General features: G+C 44.1%; 1 protein-coding gene across 4 annotated transcripts in view; it reads right to left on the bottom strand.

Annotated features, from left to right (window-relative positions):
• The window catches only part of ZC3H12C (zinc finger CCCH-type containing 12C), a 74,463-nt gene that overhangs the window by 26,180 nt on the left and 37,908 nt on the right, over positions 1-10,375 (bottom strand). The gene's annotated exons all lie outside the window — the stretch shown is intronic.

Genomic DNA, 10,375 nt, shown 5'->3' with positions numbered 1-10,375 from the left:
TTATTTATTTGACAGAGAGAAATCACAAGTAGATGGAGAGGCAGGCAGAGAGAGAGAGAGAGAGGGAAGCAGGCTCTCTGCTGAGCAGAGAGCCCGATGTGGGACTTGATCCCAGGACTCTGAGATCATGACCTGAGCCGAAGGCAGCGGCTTAACCCACTGAGCCACCCAGGCGCCCCCCACTAGTCTTGATATAAAGAAAAGTTATCATAACTTACACATTTTTCTCTGCTCATACTCTAAAATCTCTATCTGATTTCTGTTCAAACTTTCAGTGATTCAACTGGGATGTTTGTGTACATCCCTGTTAACACTGAGATGTGTACTTCATAACCAGTTCCTATCCCAAGCTTTCTGGGGGGTAGAGGTAGAAGTCGTTATTTCTCCATTCTCTGCTGTGTGACTGGTACATGAAAGCAGTGAATATTCCTAGTTCATCTTTTTTTTCCCAGTGGTCCACAACTTAACCTTTGCATATAGAAGTAGGTCTCCTTGTCTGCAATCTTAGTGCTGAAATCCTTCTCTAAACTTATCTGCACAGTGAACTTTTTTTTGCTTTTAAAGATTTTATTTATTTATTTGAAAGAGAGAGCGAACAAACACAAGCAGGGGAGGTGGGGGAAGGGGCAGGGAGCCTGCAGTGGGGCTCGATCCCAGGACCCTGAAATCATGACCCGAGTGGAAGGCAGATGCTTAACCCACTGAGCCACCCAGGTGCCCCGCAGCGAACTTTTTAAAAGGCTCATCTGATATGCCCCTCCCCCCTTACTTCAGTTCTTTCCATGGCTCCTGGTCCTTACCAGAGATGCAATATAAGGATGGATCCTATTGGCCAAACGTGGTTCACCCGAGATTATTAGCAAAGAAAATATCTGTCCTAATTCTCTGCACAAACATGCAACAATAAAGCCCACCTACTAGTCAGGAGGTTTGATCTGAATCCAGAAAGCCTGGTTCCCTGACCAAGACAGAGGACTTGCCGTGATTGCGGGGAGGGGCGGGAGGTGCAGTTTCAGTAATTCGTTTGCGTCAGAAAGAGACGAATGGTGCACCTCCTCCTCATTCTGTTCCACGGGAGAATCTGGCACATCAGCGTGCAGGGGAGTGATAAGGCTCTGGGTGTTTTCTTGTTTACTACTCACCGAAAGGGCAGAGGCGAAAGATAGAGATACAGTGACTTTTAAGGAAGTCAGGTGACCAGGTCACAGACACACAGTGAAGAAATCAAGACCTCGAGTTGGGAAGACGGCAGAACAGGACGCTGCGCTCCCCTCGACAGGACCCCACGGGCTCACTGACAGCTGCATCCACATAACAAATTCTGAAAATGACCTGGAGACTGACGGAGCAGACCTGCTCCCGTTAATCAGAATTCCGAAGACTTACTGCAAAGGAAAGGAGGGGTGGAGCCCTGCGTGGGAGCCAAAGCTCGGGTGGGAATCCCCGTAAGCGGGAGCGGCAAGACAATCAGACCCCACGCCAGGCACCCACGGCAACCAGAGACCTGTCCTGGGAAGGTGAGTCCCCAGAACATCCAGAAAGCCCTCCTGGCTTTGAGAAGCAGGAGGGCCGAACTTCAGGAGGGCCGAACTTCAGGAGGGCCAGAGGGCAACAGGAAACAGAGCCCCGTCCCCCAAAGAGCCAGAGTAATACAGAACTCCACTGAGAGCACAGTAACAGCAGTTTGGAAGGTGCCTGGGGTATACACGCAAGGGGTTTACTGACTGATCTTAGAATGTGTGATGGAGGGAGGGGCAGAGAACCGCAAGAGATTTCTCGAAGAATGAAGTGCTCATGGGTGCCATTTCTCATCCCCACCCTCCGCAGCCCAGAGAGCCAGATGCCTGTAAGAGTCCTATCAACTCTCGCCAGCACACAAACCCTGCCCTGACATTCCCCATCTAATCCACCCATCCTGGTGGGCAAACCTCCAGAGCAGCTCTTGCCCCCAACACACCCTGCAGGCAATCCCAGAGGGACCAGCACCACTGCAAAGTGACTCCTGCCTGGGGAGGGAGAAACGTCCTCACACACCAGCATGCCCACAGTTCCAGCAGCCCCGCCTCTTAGCTGGCTGCATCTGGAGAAAGCCCTGCCCGTCAGTGCACCTGCAGATGCGGCAGAGAAGCTAAGGGCACATACCGAGGATGATTGCTGGCCCCACTCACCACCAAAGGCCTCTCTGACACACGGGGAGCACGGCCATAGTGGTGCCTAGAGTTGTGGCAGAGAAGCTAACTGCAGACAATTAGTCTGACTGCCGGCCGACCCACAAGCCAACCATGGCAGTGGTCTCAGGCCTCTCAATAGCCCGGGGACCAAAGCTGCCTAGTATGCCCACATCAGGCAAAGTGGGTCATTGTAGTTTGCCAGGCTGAGAGCTATCACAGATCAGCCACCACAGCAGGGAACACAGCATCTCTTCTACACAAGACCGCTATGAGACCAGAAGACACACAGCTAACCTACCCATAAAATAGCTAACCTACACATAAAAATAGACACAGAGTTAGACAAAATGGGGAGACAGAGGTGTATGTCCTAAATGAAAGAATAAGACAAAATCACAGAGCTAAAAGAATCAAATCAAATCAAAGAGCTAAAAGAAACAGATAAGCAATATGCCTAATAAAAAATTCAAAATAATGATCCTAAAAGATACCCATTAGCTGGAGAAGAGTGGATGATCTCAGAACTTATAGAAACAGGTAGAAAATATAAAAAAGAGCCTGTCAGAGCTGAAGAATTCAGTAATGGAAATAAACAATACACCAGAAGGAATAAACAGCCAATGAGAAGACACTGCAGACCAGATCAGTGATCTGAAAGACAAGGTCATGGAAAGCAACCAAGCCGAAGAGCGAAAAGAAAAAAAAAATAATTAAAAAATGAGAGTAGTTTGGGGCGCCTGGGTGGCTCAGTGGGTTAAAGCCTCTGCCTTTAGCTCAGGTCATGATCTCAGAGTCCTGGGATCGAGCCCCGCATCGGGCTCTCTGCTTGGTGGGGAGCCTGCTTCCTCCTCTCTCTCTGACTACTTGTGATCTCTGTCTGTCAAGTAAATAAATAAAATCTTAAAAAAAAAAAATAATGCTGTTCTGTGCATTTGTGTGCAAGTTTTTTTTTTCTTTCTTAAAGATTTTATTTATTTATTTGACAGAGAGAGATCACAAGCAGACGGAGAGGCAGGCAGAGAGGGAGATAGAGGGAAGCAGGCTCCATGCTGAGCAGAGAGCCCGATGCAGGACTCGATCCCAGGACCCCGAGATCATGACCTGAGCCGAAGGCAGAGGCTTTAACCCACTGAGCCACCCAGGCACCTCAGAATACACGATTTTTAAAGTGCACATGGAATGTTCTCCAGAAGGGATTACAGGACAGGCCACAAAACAAGTCCCAATAAAATTTAAGAAGACTGAAATCATATCAAGCATATTTTCTGACCACAACTATATAAAACTGGAAATCCATAAGGAAAAAATCTGAAAAGAACAAGAATGCACAGAGACTTAAAAATGTGCTACTAAACAATGAATGGATTAACTGAAATATTAAGAAGGAAATTTAAAAAAATACATGGAGAAAGAAATGAAAACAAATGGTCCAAAATCTTTGGGACACAGAAATAGCAGCGGGAAGAGGCAAGTTTATTGTGATACAGGTCTATCTCAAGAAAAGGAAAAATCTCAAATATATAACCTAACTTTACACCTAATGGTACTAGAAAAAGAACAAACAAAACCCAAGGCTAGAAGGAAGAATTAAGATTATAGCAGATAAAAAAAAAAAAAAAGGAAAAAAGAATCAATGAAACTAAGTTGTTTTAAAAGATAAATAAAACTGATAAACCTTAAAGTATGCTGATCATGAAAAGAAGAGGACACAAATAAATACAATAAAAAACAAAAAGTAACAACCACAGAAATAGAATGGATTATGAGAATATCATGAAAAACTACACCAACAAATTGGATAACCTAGAAGAAATAGATAAATTCACAGACACATACAATCTTCCAAGACTGAATCAGGAGAAAATAGAAACATTGAACAGACTGATTACTATTAATGAAATTGAATCAGTAATCAAAAACTGCCAAACAAAGTCCAGGACCCGACAGTTTCACAAAAGCAAAAATAAGCTATTCTGAGTACACCAAAATAAGTTTTTGCATAAAGGAAACCGACGGAACGAAAAAGCAACCTACTGAATGTGAAAAGATATTTACAAATCCTATATCTGATAAGGGGTTAGTATCCAAAAAATATAGAGAATTCACACAACTTAATACAAAAAAACCAAACTTGCAAGGATGTTGAGAAATGGGAACCCTGTGCACTGGTGGGAGTGCAAGCTGGTGCAGCCACTCTGGAAAAGAGTGTGGAAGCTCCTCAAGAAGTTAAAAATAGTAATACTACATGATGAAGTAATTCCACTCCTGGGTATTTACCCAAAGAAAAGGAAAACACTAGTTCAGAAAGACGTGTGCACTCCTATGTTTCCCGCAGCATTACTTAAAACAGCCAAGACATGGAAGCAACCTCAGTGTTCATCCTTAGTTAAATGGATGAAGACACACACATGCACATGCCCACAGCGCGCGCGCGCGCACACACACACACACACACACAGAATATTAGTCACAGAAAAGAACGAGATTGTGCCATCTGCAACAGCGTGGATGGGCCTAGAAAATACTAGGCTAAGTGAGATAAGTCAGGCAGAGAAAGACAAATGCCCTATGGTTTCCCGTAAATGGGGGATCTAAGAAACAAAACAGATGAACAGAGAACAAAAGAACCACCACACTCCAATACTGAGAACAAACTGGGGGTTGCCAGTGGGAGAGCTGGTGGGGGTGGGGATGGGTGAAACAGATACAGGGCTTCGGAAGTACAAACTTCCAGACAAAAAAGTCAGTAAGTCATTGAGATGAAAGATACAGCTTAGGGCATATCGTCACTATCACCGCAGTAACGTCCGGTCACAATACTTATCATGGCGAGCCCGGAATGATGGACGGCGCTGTCAGATCCTCACGGTGGATGTCTGAAGCCTGTACAGCATGTGTCCGTGAACCGCACTTCGATTACAAACAGAACAGTCACCGAGGACTTTGAGTCATCGAAGTGCACGGACACTCGGGCCAGCTTACCAGGTGCCCATCCCTGTGGCACTCAGGACCGCATTGTTAGCGGCATGACTCGTCATCAGACACTTAAGCCACATGAGAATGAGAAGAGCAGTGGATTTAAGGAAAAATACAAACAAACTACTGGACACCTTTGGACAGAGACGAATTCGATACCCACCACTGAACTACCTTCAGTTGGATGGAACCACCGGGCTTGAAAAGGTGTAAAGCTGCTTGGAGGGAATGAACACCACAAGAGCCTCAGAATTTCATTCCAGAAACAGCGTACACGCTACTCATGCTTTCCTTCCGCGTCTGCACTTGGGGCATACGCCTCCCGGAACATCCACATTACCCGGTGTGTGTCCCCTTGAAGGAAGGAGGCCTACTTGCCCAGTGACCAATATGCAGGCTTTTTCTTTCTTTCTTTTTCTTTTTTTTTTTTAAAGGACTTTAAATCAACTGCACTTTTTGTCAGGATTTGTTAGTCCAGCTCCACTAAATGTAAATTTCATTCTGTTTCACATTTCAGAAACCAAACACATTGTGAGTGCCTAATACTATATATGTAAACGTTTAGGGCTTTCCCCAAATGTAGTTTACCTTTCTGTTTCAACATGCTATGCCCTCCACTCTCAGCAGTGAAAAGGTGTCACAAATTGTGCTGCACTAAGTTCTGGGTCATTGTCAGTCGCTTATTCAGCAAACTTGCCCAGAACCTGTATCAGTGTGGCACATTTTAAAAAGCATATTAATTATCGTGGAGTAGAAACACGCTCCCTCCATGGTCCCCTAGGAGGGTCTCTGCTCTCCTGGGAGCTCTGGTGTCTATCTCAATGTGGCTTCTCCCTGCGTTACTTGGACGGCACCTGGATCTAGGAGCCCAAGTCAGCGACGTCTTTTTTTTTTTTTAAGATTTTATTTATTTGACAGAGAGGGAGAGAGCACAAGTAGGCAGAGGCTGGCAGGGAGAGAGGGGGAAGCAGGCTTCCCGCTGAACAGAGAGCCCGCAATGCGGGGCTCGATCCCAGGACTCTGAGATCATGACCTGAGCCAAAGGCAGAGGCTTAACCCACTGAGCCACCCAGGTGCCCTGAGTCCAAGTCTTCTTTATGAAACTGGGGAAATCATCACTGAAGACCACTGATAATATAAACTTGAAGCAAGAATTAAAACAGTCCTATAAATTATACAAATAAAATGGACTGTGAAATTGCTATGCTTTTTAGATACAAACAAACCCAAAAACAAAAGCCCTGGGATAACAAAGTATTCATTAGTTACTATATTCCGGGTTGAAATACAAAATCTAGCTCTAATGCAGTAACTATAATTTACTGAGCACCTATGACATGCTGGGCAGTTGGTATTAATTATCTTTAGTTCTCATAACAGGCCTGTAAGATAAGAATTCTGCTTTTTACAATTCTGAAAAGGAAGGCTGGAAAGTTTTAACAACATACTTAGAATCACAAAAGTGGTACAGAGAGAACTCATTTTTTTTTAAAGCCTACTTTGGTAATTTTAATAAAAATACCCTTGCTTTCCTACTTCTAATTTCTATCTAAAGAATCATTTTCCATCAGTTTTATTGCAGGCGTTTAAATGAAACTAAAAATATATTCATCTTATATATGCACTACTTCTGCCTGAGAGATCAGAAGGAAAATTTAATAGTATTCTAGTCTTAACTCATCCCCACATTTACTTATTATTTTAACATCGTGTGTACAAATTATGTAATAGGTTTGCCTAACTTAGCGTGAGTGGGCAATTAATTTTAAAAGTAAAAGCATGTTCTAGTTTATGAGACATGAAATGGGTGAAATCTGTCCGCATTTTTTGTTAAAATAAGAGTTTGAATCTGAAGTAGATAGGTATTTTTAAATGATTTTTTTCTCTTACTTTATGGGGATCTTACAAATGGCTGAATATAGACGTTTACTATGAATTTTCACGAGCTCTGGCACTTCCAGAGTTACGGACGTGCTACAACATTGTATTGTGACTGACAGGATAATGCTGCTATACTAAAAATTTCCTGTCAACTTGTTCTGTCCTGAGATGCCTGGAGCACTTCACTCCCAGCGTCAGATTAAAATACAAGATGGTGAGAAGAGCAGACTCTGCACCGTCCCGCCCGTCCAGCAGGGGGAGCCGGTGGGGCCGCACGAGTGTGGGGGCAGACGTCCGTCTTCTACTTACAGAACAGACGGTGTTCACATGCCTTCAGGATGCCGCCTAGTTCTGAACCACAGTTCTCCTGGGGAGGATTTCCACCATGTGCGAGGAGTGGACTTTAGAGTCAGATGCAAATTTTCAATTATTTCCGGTGGAAATTTTCATTTCCACTGGGAGCTAGGTGTTGGTCGTGGGAGTGGACAGGAGGCTGATCCGACTGTGACACTGCTTATCTAAATGACATCCATCTTATGAATTCATTTCTATGGGCTCCACCTTCTAGAAATCTCCTGCCCTTCTCCCCCTCCTGTCTGTCTGTGTCTGTACATTTACAGTGCATTTACCTCCAGTGCCAGACACTCCCCTGGTGCCCATCTTGTTCTCCCCCTTCAGAATGCGGCTTCCACAGTTCAGCCACCCGGCTACTGTCCCCCGGTTACCGCCTTCCTCTCCTCCGGACACGCTTTCCCTGTCTCTTCCGCTTACCTAGGCTCATTCTTAAACCCCAAACTAAACAAAATCCTCCCCCAACACTTCTTCCTCCTCTTTCTTCCCTTCCTCCGTCAACTTTCTAGAACACCGATCTAGCTCTATTTATTTATTTTTTAATTTTAATTTTTAAGGAGGCTCCATGCCCAGTGCGGGGCTTGAACTCCCAGCCCTGAGATCAAGAGTCACACGCTCCTCCGACTGAGCCAGCCAGGCTCCAGATCCTTAATTTCTTGACATCCTTGTAACTGGGCCTCTATCTTCAATGCCAAATGGAATTCCTGAAAACAGTGGCTTCCTGGCTGTCATGTCCTCTGATCGTTTTTCAGTACAACCCACGGGATATTCTCTCCTTGAAGCCTGCTCTCCGTCCATTCCTGATGGCATGTGTGGCTCCCTTGGTTTTTCTAACACTCGTATTTTTCATGCTACTCTTCTCTCCTGACCTGTAAACACTCACATTTCATGCAGAATGACCTGTGACACTGGCTATGTACCAGGAATACCTGGGCACTCAAGAAATACATTATTATTTAGGCTCTATCATAGCCCCATTGATTCAAGAGTAGAGTCCTAGAAGGTGTATTTTTTTTAAGATACCCCTGGGGATTCTGACTTCTGGCTACAGTTCTAGGTGGTTCCTCCCGATCCTATCACCTTCCCACACTACTCCTTCTGGAGATTTCATGATGTTCTGGCCTTACAAGTTACCACTCTGCTTAGGTAACCATTTCCTAGTTCTGGATTACAAGGGGCTAAGTTTGGGAAAGATTAAACAGAGAGGTTATTTTACTGAAAGTCTTCTCAAGGCCATACCTATGCTTCATACCTCTAGGACGCTCAAGGCCCTCTGTAGTCTGTGAGAAAGGGTTGTGGGGAGATCCCAATTGATCTCCTACCTGCAGCATCCACTTTAAGCATCACTGCCAGGTTATGAGTATAAGGAATAACTCTATTTCTACATCCTCTCCTCAAAAACCTTCAGGTATCTTTGGATTAGGGTCAAGTTTAAATTCTCTGGCTTGTCACTCAAGACCTTAAAAGGTCTGGCTTGAACCTTTTCAACTTGTTTCTATCTCTCATTATCCGATAAAAAGTACACAGACTTAGAAGTCAGACATATTTGGGTTTGAATTATGCTTTTCCTTGGGTAAACAATTAATACCTTGCAAGTCTCATCTGCTTGTAAATGAAAGAAAGATAACACTGCTTCCACCTGAAAAGGTTATACTGAGGATTGTAAGTTGATCCATCTCACACCCTGGTACAAGCCCTTACTCTCACCTGCTAAAAACCAGTGGCTCCCAGATTTCAGCATACATTCTTATTAGCTGGTGTACTTGTGACAAAAGTCAATGCATGAGCTACCCCTGGACCTGCACTTGGCAGGTTTGTGTGTGGGATGGTGTCTAGAAGTGACCTAGGTCTCTAGAAGTGACTGTCCAGTATGGCGGCCACTGGCTAGGGGTGCTACTGAGCACTGGAGTCTGGCTTGTCTGAACTGAGATGTGCTCTAAATGTAACATAGCCAGTCCTAACTCTTACTATAGAAGAATAATGCAAAATATTTCATTATTGACCACATGTTGAAATAATATTTTGGCTATATGCGTCTAAATAAAATATGTCCTTTCCTATCATTTTTACCTGTTTCATTTTTTAATATAAGTACCAGAAAATTTAAACTGAGGTATGTGCCAACATTATATTTCTATGGAACAGCATTGGTCTAGACGCTTCTCCAGATGATACTTGTGGTAGAGAACATCAGAGCATTTCCTAAGAAACGATATAGGAAATTCTAAGCTCTCTGAAAGAGTGGACACCTTTCCCTATTTTTAGATCCCCACCAGTGTTCAGAACATTGTGGGTAATTAACTTTATACTAATTGAATTTAGAGGCATTTAAAATGTTATCACAATTTGTAAAAAGAACTTCATTAGAAGTTTTTGCTTTTTTAAAAATCCCATTCCTAAGGAATTATTTTTGAATTTACATTTTTAAAAAATATTTATTTATTTATTTGACAGAGAGAGAGAGAGACAGACACAGTGGCAGACAGAGGGAGAGGGAGAAACAGGCTTCCCACCAAGCAGGGAGCCCAATGCGGGACTCGATCCCAGGACGCTTGGGATCACGACCAGAGCCAAAGGCAGACGCTTCACCAACTGAGACACCCAGGCCCCCCTGAATTTACATTTAAGTGAAACAAAAGACATTTGAAACTCTAACTTCGGTTCGTTCCCAAATCAATAAAAATAATTTTCGAAAAGAACTGGCATGTTTTCCCTATGGTTATTTGACTCGCAAAGAAACAGACTGTTTCTCCGACTAGATTTCAAAAGTGCCAAATATCCCCGAACTCCAGACCTTCCCTTACAACCAGTGGTCAACACTCAGCCAGGGACACGCGCTCATTTTAATGCCACAGTAATGCAGCAGGATGCGGGAAAGGAAAGAGAGACTTACGGGGGGGGGGGGGGTGTCTGTCTTTAAGGACAAGTGCGGTGAGAATGCTTACCACCTCCCCGACCCCCCCCCCCCCCCACACACACACAAGCGGACTGGCAGG

The sequence above is a fragment of the Mustela nivalis genome (genome assembly GCF_964662115.1).
Source record: "Mustela nivalis genome assembly, chromosome: 9".
NCBI classification, from domain to species: Eukaryota; Metazoa; Chordata; class Mammalia; order Carnivora; family Mustelidae; genus Mustela; species Mustela nivalis.
The sequence above is the reverse complement of the archived record's forward strand: the minus strand, read 5'-3'. Positions and strand labels throughout refer to the sequence as shown.